Source organism: Nesoenas mayeri (genome assembly GCF_963082525.1).
Source record: "Nesoenas mayeri genome assembly, chromosome: 1".
Taxonomy (NCBI): Eukaryota; Metazoa; Chordata; class Aves; order Columbiformes; family Columbidae; genus Nesoenas; species Nesoenas mayeri.
In genome coordinates this window covers 55747176-55773413 of record NC_137541.1, presented here as the reverse complement: position 1 = coordinate 55773413, position 26238 = coordinate 55747176, and the positions used below count along the sequence as shown (strand labels likewise).

The following is a 26238-nucleotide window of genomic DNA, read 5'->3' as shown; positions in this document are numbered from 1 at the left end:
AAGCCAATTTGGTTCCCAGTGGAGCTAGAACTAAAACTCCTTTTGATGATATGGGTTGAGCTCGTGGTATGTCACAGCTAGTTTTATTGTAGAGGGTTCTGTTGGGTCATGATGAGTATAATCTAAGGGAAATCACTCTTTATCCAAGTATCATCCTATATTGAGTATATAAACAGATTTGGTTTTCATATTTGGTGAATGAATAATACCTAAGTACACAATTATAGTAATTAATTGTAAATTACGTTCATTAGTGGTTTTGATTATCTCAGTGTGGAGAGCTTCCATTAAAGTGTTCACAGCTTTTATAAGGCAGCTTTAGAATGTTTTTTCAATAAATATGTACTGATCAAGATTAGACCAAATGAAAATAAGCAGTGTATGTATCATCATGTAACAATATGAATTTGGTAAATGGATGGATGTCCTAGCCACACGAGAATAACAGAAAAACAGAAAGGAAAAAAAATACACCTTAGCAGCAAAGCGTTTTGTCTATACTCTTTCAGTCAGTAATATCACTATTAGCATTAAAAATAAATGAAATAGATGTCTAGCTTTAACAACGTGAAACAAAATCAGACTTGAAATAAGCCTCATGTTTGTTCTCTACCTGTAAAATGGTGCTGTTTATCAGAAGCAACTCCAGCAATTAAAACATTTGCTAATCTGACACCTGTTAGCAGGTTTAGACATTAATCTGAGTGTTCCTTTGTGCTATCAAGTCTGTTCACAATGAAATGCCTTGGGTCAGTACTAGCCGATGTGACTCTTTGGAAGATGGGTTTAAAGAGCTGACAAAGCAACTGGTGTATTTGTGTGCTGTGCAACTCATGGAGCAGCTCCTGGCTTTTTAGGCAAGCTGAGGTCTTCAGTGTGACAGGCAAATGCCCCAGTCAGTCCGCTTGGGTGCAATTAGAGCAGGCCTGTTGCTTCTGCAGTGACCTCGGGTGCACTTTGGGAACACACGGTTCAAGACTATGTAAGCTGACCTGAAAGAAACAGCCCCAGGGCTGCAGCAGGTGGGAGGGATGACACAGAACAAAGGGAGCTCAACATTTTTCTTAATGCGCTATGGCACCATTGTTGATGAAGATGAAACGTGAGGTGGAATTTCTCAGTAGTTACAGTATGAGAAAGGCTTTGAAGTTGCATACTGAGATTATTCTACAGTGCTGTTTCCGAGCATGTAATTCTGAAGTGTTTTAATGATGAAATATATGTATGTTTTTCATTTCTAGTTAGAAAAGATGAGTTTTGAACATTTTGTCATGTGTCAGGGCAAGAATTAACTGTGCACATAGATTGATCTCAGTGCACAGGGATTTTAATGTAGAGAAAGAAACCTCAACAACTTTCGGATATCTGTCTTTCCTTTTACGTCACCACCCACCAGAACAGATCATGCAGCTCATGTAAAATCAAAAGATTTATATTTTTTATTTCTTTCATATTCGTAATAATCTTGTTGACAGGGTTGTCTCTGGCTGCCAGACTTATTAAAAATAAATGATTAAATGTTCTAATAGGCAAGATGATGGTTAGGTTTACTGATGGCATGAGATCGTAAACCAATTTTAAAATTGTTGTAAAGCACTTGGAGCACAGATTGTGTTAGTGTAATATATTGAGTATTAACGTATTAACATAAGGCACAATATAGATGGATAAAAAATCAAACTAGACAAATGAAAGTACACATTGGATCATGAAATAATGTCTTCAAGCCAGCAATTTTCTCTAAATAAATAAATAAAACCCCACAAGCTTCCTGCTGTAGAGAAACAAATTTGAGATGTCACCATCTAAGTAAATACATGAGACTGAGTGATATTAAAATGAATAAATGGTTGATTTTAATACCAGTTTTGTACCTCATGCTACTCTTCCAGTATTTCACAAAGCACATGATGCTGTTGATTCTGAAAGATACTGCTTCAGAATTCAGTAAGGGATGTGGAGTAGAGCTCGTGGTTCTTCTAAAATCCAGGCCTGGCAGGGGTTGCCAGAGGCACCTTTTGCCATTTTAAAATACTACCCTTTGTAGGTTACTTAGGACAGCAACACAGCTCACAAATAAAGTAGAAAAGGCCTAAGTCTGCTTTTTAGGAAAACAGTCCACTCGTAGATAAACTGGGAACTGTTCAGAACAGTCAAGCGAAGAATGTGAGGACGTTTGTTGTGTACCATTATCTGCCTTTTCCTGAGAGGGCTACTTAGAGGCAAGTGAGCCCCATTTGGAGTGCTCCTCAGTTTTGTGAAAAATTGTGAAGATCTGTCAGAATTATCAATTTAGTTCAATTGTCAAAATAATTAGCTTTTCCTGCGTATTAAAAAAACTTACACCTATCTGCTTAAACTTTCACATTTAGAAGACCTGACAATATAACTACAAGCTTTGCTAGTTCTGGTTGAAATTCTCTGGCTAAATTACTGGATTTACCATACATATTACATTTTCCAGAGACATAAACAAATGTGGGTTAATGTACATGTATGCATCTTCAGGCTAATGATTGCAGCTGCAGCCTGAATCTCTCATTCTCCTGAAGTGGAAATACTTTTGAGGTTCTGCTATACATTACATTTTTTCCTGGATACCAAGGTATTCTATATTCATAGGAGTATAGCCATTCCATACTTTTGGATACAGCAGCAGATCTAGCTGTTTTGTGCATGCAAAGAAAGACAGATTGTGGTGTGACTGGTGTGACACCATGCAATCCAACTGTGGGGACTGTTACCTCCATATCATCTACTCAGTGCCTGCTCCTTTCCTAGTAAGCCTGTGTTTGCTATCTGCATCTCTAAGCTTTTAAGACCTCTATCCTTACCATCTTTTAGCTATTAAAGTAGGAAAGAGATGCCTTACACCAGAAAACAAAGCATTTTCAAGCTTCTCAGCTTATTATTCCAGTTCTACTAAGAGGTTTTTCATAAGATTTTTTCTAGCTAGTGAGTCCGAATTACTTTTTAAGACATTAACAGATCAGTATTTCCTTTCTAAGTTGGCATTGGAAGAACACATTATATATATTGTGTGTGCCTGTATATAGGCTGGAGAAGAGGTTCTGGCAAATATTTGGGCCTTAGAGTATTTATTTTTACATTAATTTTTCTATGCCCTATCATTTAAATGTGCCTGGCAGCCACTTTGAAAATCTGCAAACCTATACAACTACACTGGTACCAAGAGTCTGACTGCAAGTGTACAGGCAGTAGGGAAGACAGCTGTCTAAGTATGATCCTTAGATCACTGACTAGATTTCTGTCGTGTTCCCAGGTCCATCCTCTTTGTGGAAGCAGTTATTGTCAAATAAATCTGAAAATTGAGTGCTCATGTTATCACAGTGAACTGTGTAAGCTCTGATAAAATACAGGATGTTTCAAAGAGATGGACCCGATTTTAAAGCAGTATATTTCATGATGACAACATGTTACAATCACACAAAAATTTACAAAAGATTTAATGAGTTATCAAGTTGAAATCATTTGAAACTCAATGCCCTGCCCTTTCAAGTGGTAAGAGTTTCATTCATTGGTGGTTTGTGGCTGCAAAGATAAAATAATTTCAACTTAGGTCCATCTTTTTGAAACACCCTGTAGCAGCAAATTATTGAAACTACAAATTAACTGCTTCCCTATAAGTGAAAACAAATCCCTGTGTTCCATGGTATTTTAATAATGCTGTGAATGTTCTTACTCCTGAGAGCACACTGACCATTTCTAAATGCTGTCAAAATACTAATTTCAGCTGCCCCAGGACAACAGTCTTTACAGATACACAGAGAGCTTCTTAAAGTATTAAATATTGATAGCTTTATTATTGCAGGTATCTCTTTATTATGAACAGCGTTGGCCAACTTTGAGAGCCAGTTTAGTTCTTTGCTATAATAACTGTACCTGAAAGGACAACAGAATGAGGATGTAGTGGGCATGTTGGGTTTGGTCCAAAAATTGTACTTGAGAGTAGGTTATGAAATCTTATTATATTGATGGTTGAGTGAAAAATATGAGAAAGAAGGCAGGAAAAGCTTGATTTATATGCTTTATTTTCTGGTGTGTTTTAACTAAACACTCTGTTCTGGTCCTGTCAGGACAGAATCTCTTCATACAAAAGAATAAGAAACCAAAATGGTCTTTCTCTCCAAGCTGTGAAAGCTAACAGATTGAGGACTTGCTAGATGTATGAGGAGAAACAACCTAGGAGCAGTAGACCACCAAAAGTGAACTTACAAGGTGCCGGCATGTGTGCTGACTCGTGACACTCTCGGCTCAAGCACAATTGCTGATTTCACTTAGCAGGGCAGGGCAGTGGGAAAAGAACCTGCTTTCTGCAGCTGAATTCCTTGAGTAGGAGCTGCTCGTCTTTGCTAGTGAAAATTCTGGATTCAAAGAACTGGAAGAAGATAGCAGTCGGAATTTTCTGGAAGGTTAGATTTGGAATAGGAAACTCAGAAAAAAATGTGTTTCCATATTAAGACTCCTCCTGTGACACAGTTTACGATTTTCATGTTGGCTTTTCCTCTCTCGAAGCCCAGTTGTTCCCACCCTCCTACTCTAGGGTTCATCTATTCGGCTATCCTGACTCAGCTCTTTTTTTTGGCTGTGCTTCTAAGCAGATCTGTGAAATAGTCCAGTTTAAAAAGAAACACATTTCTGGTCTTTGAAAAACTTACATCTCATTACGCTGATCTGTTTGAGAATGTAGCTACAGAAACAGCCAAACCAACGCAGCTGAAGGGACAGGGACAATGGATTGGGAGTACAGTGTGCGGCTGAAGGGGAGTGGGAAACTTTTCAAGTACCCTTGTACCGCTGCAGTTTCCAATGCAAAAATGAACATACAGGTATCCATAAGGGATGGGTTTCTTTTGTCTTTGGTTTAGTTGTAGTCGTACTCATTTGCAAAAGTCTTTTGCCTTGACTAATTGGGTGTAGTTGATAAACAGAGCGTTTTGTAAAAATTCCATTGGAGGTGCTATAATAGGCACAACATAAATTCTTCAGACTATTCCAGATGAGCCTAGAATTTGGCAAAACTGAGTAGGTAAACATTCTCGGAGAATTTGAGTTAATTTACAGTGATTCAATTTAGTAGTCAACTGAGAGAAAAAAGTTCACCCAGACATAGCTCTATAAAAACAATTGCACAGAGCAGTTCTTGAATTTGTGAGTCAAATAAATATGAAGTTTATAATTTCAAAATAATGTCTCGGTAAAAAACTTTTCCAAAATTGGAAAAAATATATCCCCACATTCCATATGAAAGTACTCACAAGTAAAATGTATGTCTGCTTAATGGCAAACTTCAACTAAGAGATACATATTCTTAGCCTATAGACCACACAAGACCAGAATTAAGAGAGTGAAAGAAGATTCATCAGATATGAAATTACAGTTTAAAATGCCACTTTACTTTGAAAGAGCTATGAAATATATCATCCAGAGCAGAACTTCAAGTTAGTAGCAACAAGGCTCTAATAATTTTTATTAACCCTATGAAGAGCAGTATGGCTTGTGTGTATATATTTGACGTCTTTCTAAAAGAATAATTTCATTCTTTTAGACACTGTGGCACTATTATGATGCAATAACAGAAAAAAAAAAAAAAGGCATTGTAAGAAGTGATTGCAGCAGCCAATTTCAAATATATTTGCAGGTTTTACCTTATCACGTGTGCAGAAAGGGAAAATTATTTTCTGCCTCCCAAGTGCCATTTCTTACTTTGAAAATTAAGCCAAATTTTGCATCCCCAACCAAAGCTCAACAAGTAAAACAGATAAAAATACAGCAGTTACATTTAATAGATTATCATTTCATATACGACTTCACAAAAAAAAAAAAAAAAAAGTAGACATGTTTGTGTTTCTAAAAAAACTTACACCATTCTCTGGTTTTATTTTTCACTTTTTGAAAATTCAGGAAAATATATTGGGTGACAGAGCACAGGAACAGGCTGCCCAGGGAGGTTGTGGAGTCTCCTACTCTGGAGGCATTGAAGACCCGCCTGGACATCTTCCTATGTAACCTCATCTAGGTGTTCCTGCTCTGGCAGGGGAATTGGACTAGATGATCTTTCAAGGTCCCTTTCAATCCCTGGCATTCTGTGATTCTGTGACTCTGTGACAAGAAATGGTACACTTGCGGCACTAAAGAAAATTATGTACCTTTATAACTATGAATCATCTCACACATCATTGTGTGTCTGTTACAGTAGCCAGAGACTGCCCTTTACATGAGACATACAATAAGACAACGTTGATCAGAACTTTTTTTTGTTATTAAGATTTGTACTTAAATATTTTCAAGCCAGTTCTGTATATATTGATTACCAAAGAGCAAATCCCTCAAACACATTTTATAATCATATTCTATATATATAACATTATAAGGAATCCTATTAAACATATAACAAGATAAGTAGAATTTTGTTTTAAAATCTTCTTTCTCCTACATAAAGTTTAAAACAAAGAAAACTGTTATATATACTTCTGTAAAAAAGTGTTTCTTAAAATTGATGTTATTTGTTTTACGGTTTAGAAAACTCTGCAGGTAGGCTTAAGAGCCTGTTCAATTCATTATCATTAAATCAACAACCAGAGCTTCTTTCTGCCATCCCCTGGCAGGATTAATGGATTTTGGCATGATTTGTGCATTTAACAGTGAAAGCTCTTGCTGTGTAAGCCAGCAAGCTTGACTAATTATCAGTTGTGTTAACTTCATAAACCTATTTTAAGGTTTTAACTTTGACTAAAGATTAAAAGTAATGACTTCACGTTGCTACCTTTGAATATATGATACTCTAATACGATTGTGGTTAATAAGTGTAAATAAAATACTGAATATCTATTGTATGGTACACATATGAAAATATGTATGTAAGGGATATTTTACAACACCCTGTAAGCTGTCATTTTCATGGTTTAAAATGAGGTTCCACAAAACAATTGGTGTATTAATATTAAAGCACCTTCATATATTTAAATGCTTGAAATATTAAACAATACACAGAATTAGCAAACCCTCTAACAGGAACAGATCATTTGTATTTCTAAACAACTTACACATGAATCAGAGAAGTGAACAATTATTATTTGATTTGATTTAAAGCTGGCTTGCTCAGCAAAGCCATTTTAACCTGTAAAGCATTCCAGTTACTATTGGGTTTTTCACCTTTCCAGACAACCCTAGAATCAGTATTCAGAAAAGCCTAAAGAGAGGAGAAAAGAGAGGAAAAAATATTTTCAGCCTGTCTGACAAGACTACATAAAAAGCTCACGATCAAAGGGTCTTAAATACACGTTACTGGTGTGACAAACAACATTTTTGTCCCTTTATTAGATTTATTTTTCTTCTGAAAACTGCAGTGGCCAGTGTATAGTTTGTGAAAGAAAGCTGGCAGGGTTGTATTCTTTGATTCCTAATTAACACCTTCACTCTGAAAGGAGAACTAACAGAAATACCATAAAATGTTGCAGCTGCATTGTTATTCCGCTTGGTTGGTTTGTTAAAAGTCGACTGGGCATTGGCAGCTGCAATAAAGGAAAAGCTCAATGGATGTTTTGTATTGTGCCCACTGAAGTGAAAGAAGGCAACCATTTTATTTTCAAATGGGCAGCTGCATAGTGAATTTTAAATGGAGCTAAATGTGAGATTTACTGTTAATTTATAGTAATTGGTTATAAATAAAGTAGCAGTATAGCTTGGCTTTTATCTATTAAAACCATAGAACACAAATTGAAGGGAAATGAGTTATGAAGGGTAAAAAGTGAATAGTAAAATACTAGAGTGATAGAAAATGCTGCTTGAAGCAGTTACTTAGAACTAGTAATGGCATTCGGTTTTGCAATGTAATGCAGCAACCACCTTGGAAGCAAGTAGCCAAGCCATTCTTTAGATCGTGCTTTGAGAAGTAAAGGTAGACATTGCTTTATCCCACTGTAGTGAAAACCAAAATTGTAATGCTGGGATCAGAACCAAATGCAACTCTGCCTGGAAAGCACAGGTTTGTATTTTGAGTAGAAGAATAAAGGAGGCATTTAACTGTGGTCAGATAAATCTCACTCACATTCAAAAAATGCAATTAGGGAAATATGTAAATCTAGATGTTTCATCAAATGCTAGCTGAGGGGTTACCAGTTCTTTCCTTGCACAATGACTGAACTAAAGAACTTCAGTGTGTGTGTAAGAACCATTGTCCCAGCCCCAGAGCCTGTTGGAAACAGAGTCCAGATCGGCCGTGGGAAATACCTACGTATTTGACACAGGCCCCGTTTCTGAGAGAAAAGGGGGTGGAATAGAAAGTATGGAGATTTTACTGTTGCATTCTAATCAGCCATGATCTGCCTAATTTGCTTTGATCAGGAAGATAAACTAATTTTCCTATAGGCTGGGTAAAAGTAATTAGCAATCCAATGCTTTCATGTTTTTGAAAAGGGTAAAGAAAAGAAGAGCAGAAATTGTAATGGTGGGAGCAAAGTACCCCTTTTCGGCTCATCTGAAAGCATTGTTAGTTGAAAACAGGATGGTGCTGTAGGAGAGAGGCCCTGATTAAGGTGGCTTTATGGGCTGGGATGTCATTGTACAACGTGATCTATAATGCCACGGAGCTAAACATTTCTGATGATTAATTTCACAGGACTTTTTGTATATATAAGTTCTATTCTCTTTTATGGAAAAAACATATCCCATATAAACAGTATGTCTGCTGTTCTCCAAGGATGCTGTTTGATTTCCCAAGGCGTTTTGGTATCTTTTTCCACAATCATATTAGAATAATTCAGTGGATAATTAAAGTGGATCAGCTGCTACCATAAGGCTTTAAGATGTGGGTTTCTAAGGCCACATAGTGAAATCAAAAATGCCATAGTCAAAGCCAAATTATTGAATCTCCCTGTCTCCTGTTTCTGTTAGGTTATAGCTGTGTGGTTCTGTGGGCCCAAACTGTGGCTGTTAACCTGACACAGGCACTAAGGTTTAGTGGGCTTCAGCTAAGTTTTCTAGGAGCTGTTACTCCTCCTTGGCTTTGGCCATTACATTTAAGTATAAACCAAGATGCCTTGAAAGATACTCAGTTTCGCTATAAAACCCTTAATATGCAGGCGTAATGAAATGCCAGGACACAGAACTGCCATCTTTAACTAGGCAAACAGTACTCATTTGGATAATCTTCCTGAAGTCCATAAACTGCAGAATCCCCCATTTTTAATCCCTGCCTTTAAAATGAATATTGTTGTGGAAATATTTATTAGCCATCTTAACAAGTATTAAACTAAGAATCTTTCAAAGAATCTGTGTTCCTCTAATTTTTTGTTTGACTGCTGCCAATCAGCAATCTGGTGTTCTGTCAGTAATACGCCTGTTATCATAAGCAAACAGATCTCTCAATTGTTCACTAAAGATGACTTAGAAGAAACTACTGGGTTGCATTGTTCAACATTTAGCTATCTCACTGCCACAAATCTGACTTACAAGAGTATAGAGGGTACTTTGTGGGGGGCTATTATGGGACTAAAACATGCATGACTTGTGGAGACCAGACAGACCTTGGATAAGCATTAGGGCATCACATGTGTACATAATTTTGTGCTATGCAAGCATAATGAAGAGAAGAATCATGTAAGCTTAGGCTGTACTAAATTAAGTTTAAGCATTACATCTTCTCCTAGGTTTCCCCATCTTTTGTATGAATTGAGTAGTTCAGCAGGCAGTTACAGCCAGCTTGCTTAATAATTCTGTCCACCTACCCCTTTGTATTTTGAAAGTTATGTTTAAAAAGTAACATAAGTCTAAGGACTCTGTTTATTATTTGTGTTATGGTTGTATTGCAATCTGCAGCCATAATTGGGATTGTGGATACACTGTGCCAGGAACACTTAAAATAGAGGGGCAAGGTCTATAAAAGCTTTCATAGGAAAAAAAACCAGCTATTTGTGATGAATGGGAAAACCATTTTATGGAGTGGATAGAGAAACAGGGGCATATGTTCTATCTCAAAGACGCTCCTATTAAAAAAATAATATCCTTTAAAGACTGAGTTTGGAAAATTAATTTCCCCTGCTAGCAAGAAGCATTGAATAGTATTTGGGGGGGGAGGTTTTCCTGTGTGATAGCACTCTTAAAGTGAAGTAGATAACAGATTTTTCAATTGTCTTTCTATGTCCTAAAATACATTGGCATTGTGAACATCTGCAGTATTTGTATTCCAGTCCATGTGATGTCAGCAGCTGCAAAAGCTGTGTTAGTTTGAATGTGAGAACATGGTCACAAAAATAAAAATTGATGGAAGAGTTATAAAGTAGAAGCATTTGTTCATATATCACTGAGAGTTGTGGTTAGCCTGGGAATATTTACTGGTTTTGCTTAAGGAGGCACCATCTCATAGATAAAGCATTGATCTGAGATTCAGACCTGTATTTTCTTCCATTTCCTTATTGCATTGCTTAGTGCCACAGCAAAATTGGTTTGTCTCCCACTCTACAGTCTCCTCAACTCCTAAAGAGCAGTAAACTCTTTATGTTGTTTTCTGTAAAGTGTTGCATGACTGAATATTTCCGTACAAGAAGTGCAGGAGGGAAAATCCAGCAAGCACATAACTACTTCAGCCCAGAAAATTCTCCCTCTTCCCCTTGCCAATACACATCCTTCTTGGGTATGAGTGGGCAGAAGTTGCTCCCCTGGCACTCCCATGAAGAGAGTAGCAATTCTGTCTCAGGCCTTTGGATTAAATCATGTTTTCTGTAGGATGTGAGCTAGAGTGCAGATTTCTATAGCTGTTATTCACAAACCTGAGGAAGTATAGGGGATTGCTTTTGTTCCTCTTGTTTAGTTGCATAGAAATTAGTTTCTTAAATCCATAAGAGTTTTTCAGAATGAAAACCAGAAGGAAATCTGAGGATTTGAGACTCTTACAGGAGGAAAACACTGATGCTAATTATGAAATCTGTCCTTCTTCCATAGCATTCTGTTCATTACACAGCAGAGGGGTTTTTAAAATATATTTTTCGTGATAATATGGAAACACACAACTCTCAGAATGGTACAGAAAAAGAGTTTTACAAGGGATGCTTCACACTTTTGTGATATCACTAATTTCTAGTCCCAAAGGATTCAACACACATACAAAGTCACATCCACGTTGAATTTTTAGGAAGATGTGTTTGAGCCTTGCCTGTGTTCTGAGCCATCTGGAAACCATCAGCACAACACTGAGCCTGACCTTACCTGAGCACTAACCTTACAGAAAATTATAGTTTTTATCTAGAGACACCTAAGAATTGGCACAGGAGAGAAACCTGCCTCATCTCATTGCACCTAGAGGAGTCTGACTACTAGACAGAAACTCATGTGAAGATGGGCTCCCTAACATGTCCTGAGTTACAGGGAATAAAGATTTCAAAAGTCTTTAGGTGTTGTTACATCCTAACTTGCATTGACATGCATTAGGGTTTTACTAATTTATATTGAATCGTCCTTACTAATTACTTTGTATTTCTAGGAAGACCTACCTATTTATATTTTTATAAAAGAAAGCCCAGCAGTCAAGTCACAAGTCTTAACATATACTTACAAAAGCAAAGACAACTTTCCACTTTCCCACATAAAGAACTAGTTTTTTTCATTAAAAGAAAAGCTTGAGTAAGCAACCAGGTGTTATGGTATGTTTCAGATGTCAGAAAACTTAAGTTTTATTGGTGCAGAGAAGGAATCAAGGAAGAATATTTCTTCATCTAATTTCCTTGTACCACCACTAGTATAAATATTGTTCATGTAATTTTATGTTGTCATTTAGTTGCTCCTGAAGACAACTTCAACTAGTATTCAGCTCCAGATTCACATGCTTATCTAAAATGCAGTGGTCTAAAGTAAGTAGTGTCTCACCCTCCTAACAGTCAACATAGTCCTAGTCATTGGAGAGCATTGACCAAAAAAAAGTCACTCATCTGAAGATGAGAGGAATCTTTCTAGATTTAATTGACTATGCCAGGAGCCCAGAAGCCTGTTTCACATGCAGACAGCTGACTTAGGGGTCTTAGGAGCTGAATCCCAGTCTCAGAGGTCAATGAAATTGCCTAAGCATAGGTATCTATGTAGCGCACTCAATTTGCCTTAGGGTATCTTAGGTGGTCTTCAACTGTCCCTTCAAAAGGCAATGGGTCATGTCATGGGTCATAACGTCGTATTTGCCAGGCCCATGAGGATGTCTCAGGTTACTGAGAATGTTTCAAATGACTCTGAATGCCTATGTTTAACAAACTAAACTCCACCTTTAATGCAGCTGGAGCTTCATTGAGGTGCTCAGACATACCCACCTTGTGTCATTTAAGGTACTTCAGGTTATGTGAGGTGTCTACATAGGGCACATATGATATGGCCTCTACAAGAAGTGCATCCCCTACTGTATGCAGAGTGTTGATTGGAAACCAGGCAAGATACCCCAAGTCATCTCAAGAAGCGACCCACAGAGAAAAAAACCTGGCCTAGTTTACTTTTAATCAGCTAAGACCCATGACATATTTCCTCTAGAAATCTTCAAGCCACATGGAGAGCTGCAGTATTATTAACACAGTAACTTGGGCTGAAGGGGAGGTTTGGAGTCGAAAAACCCTCCTGTTCAAACTCGGGTGATAGGCTTTCTGTTAGTTTTACAGTGAGTTGGGCTGAGCGTGAATGATCTTTTATGCCATATCCAACCTGCAGAGATTTTTCACATTGAAATTATGAGGTCTCTTCCACTGATAGCAAAAAATGCAGGGGATGTGTCCACATAGGTGGACAATAAGGCAAATGAAAGAAGCAGATGCAAGATGTGCCCTTTAGCCATAGTTCATGTAGTTTAACATTTATAAATCCTTGACTTAAGCTTCTCCCTTTCAACAGTACAAGAGGGAAGGATAATCTTCGTGTATGCTTGTGAGGGGTGTCCAGTGAACTTCACTGATCCCCAGGTTGAGTGTTCTTCTTGATGTTCACAGCAAAATGTCCAGTATGGTAAAAAGGTCAATTTGTGCAAACAATGAGATCTATCCATTGGGGAAAGTTTGACAGGGGTCTGATTTTTTTTTTTATATTAAAAAATTTGCCTAACATTGCATCACTGGCACCTCAAAATTTGCCTGTAATCTTCAGTGTGTGATCTTGTTCTGTTATTCTTCTTTTCTGTGATGCATAAGCATTTTGACCTGATTATTTTAGTAATAATAATAATAAAATGCCTTGTGCACTTCAAAATAGCTCATACGTTGGTTCATACGTTTGGAGAAAGCTAAATTAATCCATTATTGCCCTAAAATCCTAACACAAGGCAGTATGCAACATTGTAACTTGTTAAGCCTTGTAAATGTATGAAGTTTTTATATAATATCATGAAGTAAAAATGGTGAACGATGATTTTTATAACATTCTTCACTCTACTTCTAATATAAAACAAATGAAAAGTCTTCTGACATCTGATTAGGGGAAATTTGAGACTTTCATTCGATAAAGCAATCAGATTGTGCTTTAATCAATTTCATTGTTGAATTAGAAGAAACATACCTTCCACTCTTAAAATTGTAACGTAATTGTGAAGTTGTCAGTCTAGGGTTCCTATTTGAACTGATTACACTTGATAAAAATAACAAGCCATGACAAATAGCAGGGCTAGGTTTCACTGATTCACCGAAGAATGTCTCTACCAAGCCTTTGTGGCAAAATGTCTTGTTTGCAGGACAAATGCAGAGTTGAAATAACAACCCATGAATACCACTGGTGAAATGGCTATGTACACAAGGTGAATGCTAAAGTTTTCCCTTCTGAATGGCCCTTTTAATCCAGGCATTATCTAGGCTCTGAAAAAGTCTTCAGTGGCCTTACGTGCAGATTAATGGGAAAAGCTGAGACTCCGAGTTGGGCTATTTGCAGAAACAGTTTTCAAGATTTACTGATGGTTGACAAATGCCGTTTAAGCTTTCAAAGCCATCAATATGCTATTGAAAGGGATTTAGAGGGAAATCCTCCCACTATAGAAGATGAGGACTTTGAAGGATCTTGGTGGAAGCCCTTGGTCTCCCCACCCCTTCAAACCTTTCACTGGCTTCCTCCAGCATATAGAGCCCTGAAACGCGTGGCTATGGGAAAGGGGGGAGAGGTCCCTTTCAAAGGCATTTGTATATAACTGAATGTGCATATCTGCTTTTGTTCGGACATGAGAACTGAATAGAAGTGTTTCCAAAAAAGTCTCTTGTGCCCATGGTCAGCTTTTCAATAGGCTTTCTGCTAATAGATTTTTAATGTGGGAGCTGGAAATGGCGAAATACAAGTTCGAAAATTTTATTGAATTGAAAAATTGCCCAGAAAAGGCTCTCTGCCCTATAGCATTTGTTAACAATGCTACCATTTCCTTCTTTAACACTGGCTTTTAAAGAAAAGTAACTTCATACATTATACATGTGGTAAGACAAATCACCTGAGCTTTGAATTTAATTATTTAAAATAATGCCCTGTCTTTTTTCTACAGACATTTTAAAACCTGTTTGTATGTTCTTTCTTTTCTCTGGTTATTTAAAAGCTTATTTTCAAACCACATGCTTTTATTAAAAAACGTCCATTATGGGATTAGGTTAGAAAAAAAGACACCTTAGATGACGTTTTTGTTAAAGAGGTTTATTTTAGGATCAGGATGGCTTGAAGTCCCTGTTTTTTCCTGTGCTGTGCTGAATCTACAGGGTTCAAGATGAAAATTCTGAAGAGTTTAAATAAAACTGCACAAACGAGAAAGTGGCAGAACCCGCTGGACAGTTCTGGAGAAAGGATCTCTCTGGAATCTCTGGTACATCATGTCAGGATATACTGGGGCTTTATGTTGGGAGTTCCCAATGAATTTGTGGTTTTGAGCCAAAATTAATGCCCAGAAAACCCCCTTTGTGGTCCTTTTAATAGTGATAATATCCATGTAGAGCTATGCAGTGACACCTTCTTCAGTCATCTGCAAGCATGTGAAAGTTGAGATCCACAGGCCAAGGTCATGAGTGAGGGGGATGTCCTTCACATCTCTAACCTTCACACCATACTCCACGCAGGATGGGAGAACTATGACAGCCTGCGGGCTGAGATGGTCTCTTTAAATGCTGTGTGTGGTGTGAAGAAGAGCATCAGTCTGCATCCCACCAACTCCAAACTCCTCATGAAGGGATAGCAAGGCTGACTGGATTTCACCAAGTGTAGAAAACAAGAGAACCTCTCTCAGCAGAAGACCTGCTTCTGCTTTGTGAGTGCCTTGAGTTTATTTCTGTCCTATATTTAATTCCTGCCTGCACCATTTCAAGCTGGCATCTTTTTAGTTACGATTTGGAGGAGGAGACCAGCAACAGCAGTATGTAGCAGGTATAGTCTTGTGCACTCTTGTGCAAGGTGAGACATGGGGTCATCAGCAGTTGCTGTCATGTAGGAGTTGGGTGTTGCTCTGTTCATTTGTGGTACTTGTTCATCACAAGACAAATTAAGCCTTTAAGAGATCTCCCAAAGTGTCCCAGAGTCTAAGCCTACTAGTTCCAAAAAGCTGATTCATCTTGGCCAGGAAACAACCATCACGATACAGATTATTCTGAGTAATCCTTTTGTTTTCCTGATGGAGCTGACTGGGAAGCTGAACTTCATGTCAAATAAAAATTGAGCAAAAGCAATGGAAAAGAGGAAGGAACAATGAGCAGAACCAGTACATCACTTCGGGAGTAGACCACCATGATTGAAAAGTTAAGGATTCAAATAATTGGAGCAGACATGTCAATCAAACAGAAAAGCAATAAAAACTTTGACAGTGAACAATATGGAAATAAAAGAAACTGAAATAAACCACTTCCTTAGATTTTTGAACCTCATCACTTGGAAAAAAAAAAAGGTATAGGAATTATTTAATCAGCAGAAAACTTCATGTTTTCCTCACCTTAGTGACCCAAACCAATGGCATACCACCTTTAACTCAACAGATTTTAGAAATGATAAAAGTGCTGGAAAAAATACATGGAAATCTTCCCAGCAAACCCATTGATACTGCCTTCACTACTCCAGGCAAAGCACTGTGCTGGTGCATGATTTCCACAACTGCGCAATACTGCTGCTTGGATAGAACCTGGCACCAGGCACTGGGAGCCCTGGGATGACGTCCTCCTCCCATGGGAGTCAATGGGAGTTTTGCTGCCAGCATCAGTGGAGCCAGGTGTTTACCCCCAGGCACTGTTCTAGTGCTGACATTGTCTCGCTGCGTTATAAGTTTCAAGGCATGTAAGTAATAGGGCAACTGATTCTTTCCAGCATTTTTATAGCATTTGGAATAACCAGAGAAAAGAGATCTTGGAAAGTTCACTTCATGTGCAAAAAAAGCAGAGCAGACAGGTGCAGTATAGGGGACACGGTTATTTCACATACGCACACAGGTGCAATAGACCTGGCAGCAACAGTGTACGTATGTTAAAGGTTTGTTTTAGCTACTGATGTTTTATAAGATTACTCAATATTGTCTCCAAGGAGACCCAAATCTGATGTTTGAAACCTGGACTGAGACACAGCGGTGGATTTAACTGTACAGCACCAGTTAATTGCTTACCCTGAAGAGATTTTCTGTTGATCATCATAACAATCACAAGAAGTGGTGGGTTACTGGCTTCAAAATGAGGTTGCCAAACGGTGGATTATGTAAACACTATGAATAAAAGGAAGGAAACAGGGATCGTTTGTGCTGGATCAGGATCTGGTGCCTCTGATCATTCTAAAAACTAGTTTATTCTCTGAACAGCCCAGCTGATCTCAGTAGAAATAGACCTGAAGTATTTTGTCTTCACATATTAGTTGTACAGCTCTGATCCTCGTAATTTAAGTTATTGGAAAGGGAAATAATTTATCCAAAGTGAAGACAATTTTATCCTAGAAGGAATTTTATCCTAGAAGGAGCACAGCCCTTTTGCCTGAAGATTGTGCTGGTATAACCACATGAAAAACGCATGCCAGCCCGATCCAATGCATCACATCTCTACTGGAGACTTCTCTTTGGTGGGGTAAGTTGGTGCATCTCAGCCTTGCTCCTTGATCTGAATTGTTTAAAGCTATCTCAGGTATTTCAGTATGCTGCCTACCTGAGGGGAAGCTGTTCACTTACAAGCAAAGTGCAGACACCGTGATGTATACATGATGTCACTAAAAGGACCTGGTGTTTATGTATATTCAGACTATACCAGCCCATATGAAAATATCTCATTATGAAAATTAATTTTGAGTGCTTAAGCAAAAAAAAAAAAAAATCTACCTGATGGAGAAATACGGTCGTTTTAAGTGCATTATCATTGTAAGCATCAAGCTATACATATTTCCTGGCACCTACTATTGCAGAAGTTCAGGTGTTCATGTGTCAATGAAAAATCTGACAGCTCCGTCATTCCTCTGAGCTCTGTAGGAGGTGTTGGAAGAGGATGTCAGCCAGCCAGGAGCTGGCAGATCTGGAGGCCCATTGTATTGCAATGAACAAGCTCTGACAGACATATAGGGAAGATGTGTGTATTAAAAAAAATATATATATATCCACAACTTTGTGTATTGGAAGATGATTTAAAATATTTACATCCTAGGTATAGGATCACCCTGCATTACCCTAAGCCAACACTGCCAACTGGAAAAAACAAAACAAAACAAAACAAAACAAACCCACAACAGCAACAAAAAAAAAAGTTCTGCTTCACTTTCCTTATTCATTTCTCCTCTATACTTTAGCTTGTGGTGATACAAAGAGCAACACAAAGAACCAGTGCAGGGGACTTATTTGGATTAAAACTGTTTGTATTTTATCCTGTTGGATTTGTTTTAATACAGATCAGTTGCAAAGTCTGGTTCAACAGCATCCTCAAAAGGAATGGGCAGTGCTGTTCTGGAGGGAGATCACGAATAATTGTTTTAGTAGCAATGCGGTATGAAACCAAATGTGCTGGTAATATGACATCAGTTGGGTTGTCATGCAATGAAGAGAAGATTCTGTAAAGGATTATTTCAACTAAGCAACAACATAAAAATGATCACATTAGTAATTCAGATTAGAACAATAGTAGTTGCGTTATAGTGCAGTGTAATTTTCTCTTCTGAAATTCTTCAGTTATTCTTCAACAACACAAAGTATGTCTAAACTATAATAAAAGCAGAAGTGACAGTGCTGTACTAAAACAAGTTCAATCATTGAGCACCTACGCATAGGAAAACGGGCACCTATATAATAAGACTCAGGAAGAAGTTAATGAGAATTTTACTGAAAACTCCTCTGAGATAAAAAGATGAGTTGGAATCAAAGAGGTGGACTCTTATCTTTGCAGAATGCCATTTTTGCCATTTCCTTTACCAAGCCAGAATTTCACCCAAATAGAGTATGTGTATTTTGCAGTGAACCCCTTTGGGAATTCCAAGTTTACATGTAACAACTGCTACATTACATCATACCAAGTAGCATTGTGCAGATGCCCTGCATTATGAAATTAGTAGAGTAATAGCAGCATCCTGATGTACCTGGGGTAATTTGACTTTCTTAGGGCACCTAACGTGGTAATGTAACTTCCAGCTCTGGACACAGCTCTGTCATCTGTACCTTGGAGACCTTTGCATTGTGCAATGTAAGATATGAATTTGCTGCTCTAAAGGCAGGTGGGTTGGATGCAGATTTCCAGATACTGAGACTTACACCATCACTGTTATAATGTGTTTGTAGCAGATGCTCTCAAATGTTTGCTTTTTAATCTTCAAATCCATGCTGTGGAGTTGAGTTGAGGCAAATTAAGACCAGCAAAATAAATGACTTACAGTGTATCTTGTTAAAATAAAATCAGGCTAATCCTGATTCATTTCCACCCTTAGCAGCCTCACTGAAATAATATTGGATATTTCGGTGAAGACGAGTTTTAAAATTTGATTGTAACATACAGTCCATGCCATGCGTAACTTCCAGTTGGGTATTCAGCCCAGCTGTCTGTGTGGCCCATAATACTTGATTTATGAAAGTGGGATTTTATGACTTCAGGCTTGTATTTTGAGTCTTTGTCTACACTCAAATATATTTTGTGTTAGTTTGTGTTGTAGTCAAGGTGTAATACACTAATAAGCAAATTATGCTGTGCCTTTTGTAGATGCTTTTCTCTCATATAAATAACCATAATTTAGGAACAGCTACACTGAATTCAGAGGGATGAAATTATAGACCTGGAATTAGAAGGAAATTAGACCCTGAGATTCTAAAATGGATGAATGTGACCATTCTTTCAGAAAAAAAAAAAAAAAAAAAGAAGATTATGTTTTCCTATATTTTTGTCATATGTGTAACAAATAGTTGTAAAAATAAGCAACTTCCAGAGTTACAGAAAATATTCTGAAACTAACAGAGACCAAAGGGGTGTTTTCCCAGACTTGATCACTTCTAATAAATTTCTTTTCTCAATTTAACAGTTCTTTCAATTTAATTGTACAGTTCTTCATTACAAATAAGATCAATGGTACCTGATAAACAAACAGATAATGATGAAAAACAGAACAAATATTCTAATAGTTGTCTTCATAAATTACAATAAAATTTTATATATTTTCCTGTTGTGTATTGTTTCAGTATTTGAACAGGATGAATCATGTATGCAGTACATGTATAATCTATTTGAATTACTGCAGCAGAAACAAGTAATAACTCACAAAGTAAAAAAGTACTAATACAATCTGTGGGCATGGGAGGAAAAGGAAATCCATTTCAGTCCTCTTAACTCCTTTGCTAACTTCTGTATTATAATATATTCCTTTAGTTATTTAAGCTTTAAAAGATCTGATTTAAGTACAGTAAATGATTGACATGTTGGAATGTTTTTGTAACTCACACTGGTAATTATTACTTAGCAAACTTACTCTTCAGAGCCAAATGAACAGTCATTAATCAGCTTTGAAAGTAAATGGATAATTTCATCTTGGGAGCATCATGAATTTGATATACACACACACACAAAAAAAAAAGCAGAGAGCCAGAATCTTCGTACCTAAAATGAAATGTCAGGTAGTTGTCAGATTAATTCAGCACTGTGTGTGTTTGATCCGATCTTTGATCTTTACTTTCTTTTTGACCTTAATTGTTTGCTCTGCCCTGCTCCCTCTGCTGGAGTCTTGGATAAACTGAATGGCAAAATTGTTTCCTGAAAAGATTAATCATCCACGTACTGTTTGCTTTACAAATGTTCTTCAGTCTAGATTTAAGTAAGTCTTTGATGGCTGTTTATATGACAGAATTGCCTACTATGTTCAGGAATAATGTATGTTTTTTTTAAAATGAGGGCATTACAGAGCTTGTGCACTAACAAGCCAAATTTTGCTGCCTGTGATATTAGAGGAACCCACTGACAGGTGCTGAGAGTGCAGAATTTTGGCCAAAGCATTTTGTTAGTTTGGATGGAGTCCTATCAGCCTAGTTTGCTGGGATCCGATGTTTAATATTCACCCAATGGGTTATGGGTCAATACACAACAGCAGAGAAGAGGTGTAGACAGATCCCTCCTGACCTTACTGGATTACCTTTGAGGCTTCCCTAAGTTGAAGGCGCCTGATAATTCCCACAGATATCTATTTACGATTGTAGTGGTTATATCTTCTGTAAGCAAAATGCACTGCTGGAACAAGCACCACTGGTGTGCCAAGGAAGGGAAGGGAAGTGCAAGGGGGGTATTGGAATTACTGTTCATTTTCTGGCATACAGCTCTTTGTGAGGCTCACAGGCACACATATTCTCACTGCAGTGTCTATTCTTTTTGCAGGATGTGTTTTAATACAAAGGTGTTTGGTCTCTGGGAATAGTGAACTTCAACGTCAAGTAACATTAATTTTCTGTAAAATTGAGTACCAAGCAATCCTGGTGTACCCTTGCATAATTCTGTAACAAGTTTTAAAAGTATAGTATGGGATCAGTTGCTGGTAATTTCTATTACAAGTAACATTACAAGGGACAATGAATTTTTAAATATTTATTTTTGGCGTTTTCATTATCAACAGGCAGAAGAGCAGAAATATCCACAATACTACCACTTGTTATTGTGAATACCTTGACAGAGATATTGCCTGCTTTGTGTAATATCTATTATGTTTCTCTTTACTGCTTTTTCCTACAAATCTACCAATTTTTAGTAGAGGATTTTTCCAAATACAAAGATGTACTGCTTCAAAAGTGAATCATTTAGTGGAAATTCACATCTTACTTATAGTGTACTACAGAATCCTTCAAAGAACCACAGATGAAGTTTGAAGCTAGTTGTGGGAAGAAATGCTATGATTTAGTTGTCAGGAAGCACTTAAAATGCTTATTTGTGCACGCTCATGCTCTGCCCTGTGTTGCTCTGCATGGGTAAATTAAACATGCAAATACAAGAGTACCAATTTTTGTGTTGATTTTGGAAGATAATGCAATCTAGGACCGTAGAAATGAAAATACAGTTATTGATTTCTGAGGCTATTGGCAGCTTATGCATCACCATTAAGAAAACTGGTGTAAATGCCACAGAGTGGACAGTGTGATCTAATGAAAGGCGCACTGGACAAATTATCATCAGTGTTTGGTTCCTCCATGGCGGGTAAACTGCTGTGTGACTGTGGGTGTGTTGGTTTTCCTTTGGATGTCTTAGTTTCCCTTCTGTAAAATTATGGTAATTGTTTTTCTGTGTATTTATTGAGAACATGCAACAGGAAAACATGCTAAAGGAACTACTGCTACAGTGCTGGCAAATTGATTTATCTTCTTGAAGTAGCTGGAACAGATGAAGCTATTTTTAATATCCATAGTGAATCATTTGATTTAGTAGACTTCCAGAAAAATAATCATTCATATATCTTATACTGAAATTATTGTTGGGCTAAGGCAGGCCCCGAGGAGACATAATTAACAGTTATAATAATAAGTCTCGATAATTTTCTAAAAATCAACCAGGTTACAACTGGTAAAAAAAAAAAAAAAAAAAAAAAAAAAAGGCTAAAAGATTAATTGTCTTTAATATTGGATTATTGTGTCAGCCCTGCAATGGGTAGACAAGTTTCTACCATTCAGTATAGTAGAAGTTTAGTGTAATGTGGAAAACTGATCTTCCAAGGTGAATAAGAGTCACTGAAACATCTCTTGTAATAACAGGTTAGTAACTTGGCCTCCAGACTCATCTATTGTATGTTAAGAACTAGTTCACTTAACTTGTTTTACTGGCTTTTGGGAATTCATTGTGAACTGCCCACTTTTAAGGTGGTAATTGGAATTTTTTTTCAGCATGTATATGCATGGACAACAAAACTGGGGGTGAAAAGACCTGTTGTATTTGCCTTCCTGGACTCTGTTTTGCAAATGCTCAGAATTTGCCCATATAGTCATCAAGAAAAAAACAGATAGATGCGTGGTGCAGTTTGCAGCATTTTCCATTCTTCAAAGATTTCATCATAGGTAGGATTCCTTTTGCAAGTCATCGGAGACACAGCGTGATGATTGATTGGCACAGAGTGTAATTAAGATATTGTTATAGTGAGCTGTATTGCCAGTGCACTCATTGAAGCAAATCTTCTTATCTTTTGAAAGATAAAAGTTTAGTTTGCTGGTATGTTGCTTTTATAGTCAGCAGTTAGAAACAGGCTGCAGGAATGCTAATGGGAGAACAGACGATGCGTTCATCTAGCTGTCCAAAATAACCTATCGCTTTTCCAGTATGGTACGTCAGCTCATGGTGCAAGTAGTTTTCATAAAGGTAGATCTGATACTATTGCTCTTTACATTAGGAGTGTTTCAAAACTCACAGTGCAGCTCCTACTGACGTCGGTGGGGTTTGCACGTACTTTGGTGGTGACATATAAGAGTAGATCAGTTACACTAAGTTATTTAAAGATTTTCAATATTCTGTTAGTTGTAAGTTTTTCATCATTGTAGCTTGTAAGAGTATACCAAGTTTAACAAGAAATCTTTGCAGTTTCATCTGGTTTGGTTCTGAGTATACATGAACAAGCACACAAAGGAAATTGGGGAACAGATCTGACATGAATACAGAACTGTTCCACTGAGGATAGTTAAAGATCTAGTACCTTGATTTTAATATTTTTCAGCATCACACTACAAATCCTGATATGCAAGCCGTCTTTCATCCCCTTATCTTTGCTAGGGAGAGCGAATTGCTGAATTTGACAGTCTAGCACTGAAAGAAGAAATCAGAAATCCCATTTGATGCACTTTTTGGAAAGAAGTCATTGCAGGTGCAGGACATAAGACATACCCATTACAGTGGTTACTGATTTTCATAGTAATATGTAAGCCTACAATTTACCAACTAGCTCTTTCTGGCTGTTAGCTGGGCTTGATCTAGTTAATGGCAATAAATATCATCCTAGCTATGTCTTCTTGGCAACATAGTCTAAGGACTGGCAAGTTTGCTGATAACCTCCTTTATTTGTTTCTGGACCTCTATGAGGAGTTTCTACTCAGCAGCCCAAACTTTGCAGTATTGTTCACATTGAATGACCCAAAAAAAGTATTCTGAATCTGAAACCTGCAAGTGCACATGAACTACTGTTTTTCCAACCTTAGTGATGTGAGGTTTTCAGGGTCACCTGTTTAGCCAACAGGTACAGCTTGAAGACATAGAGACTTTTTATTTTTGTGCCTGAAAGTTTCTCAGTTTTTCCAGCTGTATCAGAGAGCCTAATCAAATATATTGCCTCTCCCTACAGTAGTTTCCCTTATATACTTAAACCCTTATGACTACAACAATAACATATCACCAACGTAGACTGGAATGGCCTGTGTATTAGTTACTAGTGTGTTAAAAACTAGTTTGGAAAGATGTTATTGAGCAAATTTGGAAATAATTTCTGCTACCTCCACCATCCCTGGAGGTGTTTAAAAGACATGTAGTTGTGGCTTTTAGGGACATGGTTTAGTGATGGACTTGGCAGTGTTACATTAATGGTTGGATTTGATCATCTTAAGGGTCTTTTCCAACCTAATTGACTCTATGATTCTATGAAATAAGTGTAGGTAACTTTTAGTTGTTCTGCTGCACAAAAACATCTTTGTATTTTATGTTCTAAGAAAAGAATAATCTGGAAAAAAAGGAACCTATCTAACAGAATGAGATCATTTCACTGGTAGGTTTAAAAAGAGCTAGCAGTTACTGCAGTGTAGACTGAGACTAAGATGAGGTTCTTCTTCATCATATGGTGTGGAGCACATACGACCACAAGTGAAGTCCAAAAAAAGGGCTCGGACACTGGAGTTCACAGTTGGTAAATTCACCTCTAGGGTCTAGATGCTTCTAAGAAAAGTCCATATATTGTTGATTTTCTTATTGTGCATCAAAGCACATAATGAAAGCCACCTTGTCTTATTCTGATCCTCTTAAGATTGTAGGGTTTGGTTTGCAGATTGCCTATGACCAGTGTCATCATGGGGTTTTGTGGGTGATACATGTAAAGAAGTACTGCCTACTCCTAATAGAAATTAACATGATAGAAAAACAGGCTTCAGGTTTCCCTGGTCAGCCAGAGCACTGTTTAATGCTAGTTTTGTAGAATACCCTAAATACGTGTCTATCTGAAGATCAGTCACCCCCAATTTCCACCATAACTGGCTTTTTAAGCCTAAAATGTCATTTGGTATGTTTACAAGACATGCTGAAAATCTCACAATCAAAATTATATTGTTAAAATATTGGGTTTATCTTAATATTCAGTGGTATATGATTCACTACCTGGATGAGTTTTTCTTTTGCCAAATAAACCCATGAGTTTGTTCCTTTGCCAAGAATAAATCCTTTGAGCCTTTATCAAAGTGAAAGGGTAATAACCTGCTAAACTGTGTGAGAGAATTAGATGATAAAGTATCACAGAAAAGAATGAATTTAATAAGTACACAGTTCTCAAATTATATCTGGATTTTGAAGTGAATGCAGAGATCTTACCCAACAGTGATTTGATAATTGTTGTAAAGTATTAACACATTTCCTTTATTTCAAAATCTCTACATGAAATATGTTTTTAAATGATACATTTTAAAATTCACCAAAAGATCAAACATCAAAATTAACTATGCTGACTAAAAACATATATTCTGTAATGTGAAACAGACTGTGAACAATAAGAACTAGATGGAATAGGAATAGGACGTCTACTGACCAAAGCAGAGATAACTTATTTACCTTTTAAGCTCTCAACAGCTGGAAGAAATAAAGTTATCTAATTACTACTCAAAGTAGCTGGAAACTATAAGTGCTGCTACAAATACATATATGCTCGAATAGTGAGGAGTTTTAAATTACAACATAGTGTTTGCATAAAATATGCAGGTCTGATATTTTTATTTTAATAGTCTACAGGAATTTTGATATAGTTGTGTAAGTCATATCTGCCACACAGAAATTTTATTATGCAGTCTGTTTACAATTTTCACACTTAATGCAAAACAATTATAATGGTACTGTGGGGCATGGGGAAAACAATGAAAAAACATGTTAAGAATAAAAAGGTATTATATGAAATTTAGTCTAAAACATGGCTTGAATGAGCTCTGACAGAGCTGATATGGCTGGTTGTTTCCTGTGCCAGGAACTACTGTGGAACCCCACCAGGAAGTGTGCCACAGAGCAAGATCACATTACACTCTTGTTTTATGGTTCATTTCACTTATTTAATGCAATTTGAGAACCCAAAAAAAAAAAAAAATCGAAAAAGGGGATGTTTATTATTTGAAAATATGTCAATTCTTTGATTCAAGTAAGTTGTGTTTTGGGAACACATAATGTACCTAGCGTAAGGCAAGGCAATTCAGTATGACCACACAGCAGGTTGTATGCAAAAGCAAAATGTTTCTATATTCATGAAATGCAAAGAATGATGCAGGTAGTTTATATCTGTACAGTTTTGCCTGCCTACCTTAGGAAACCAAGTGTGCTACAGTGCTACAACAACAGTGAAAATCGTAGTATTTTTCCTTTACTACTCCAAGAAAATTTTAATACAGTACGGCAGTTTATTAAAATTATGTAGACTAAAAGGGTTGTTTAGTGTTCCAGCTGATTTACAGAACATGATCAAACGTTCCAAAATCTTGGGAACAAGGAACATGCTACAGCCTGTGTTTGGTTTGATAAAGCCGCGCTCATACAAAAGAAAAATGTTTAATGTGCTAAGTAGATAATGATTCATCAATTCTGGCAGAGGAACTAATTTCTGTTAATGTAGTACCTA

At 37.1% G+C, this 26238-nt stretch overlaps 1 protein-coding gene across 1 annotated transcript in view; it reads left to right on the top strand.

Annotated features, from left to right (window-relative positions):
* The window catches only part of LGR5 (leucine rich repeat containing G protein-coupled receptor 5), a gene marked incomplete at both ends in the record, with an annotated part of 89018 nt that overhangs the window by 10362 nt on the left and 52418 nt on the right, over nt 1-26238 (top strand). The window lies entirely within an intron of this gene.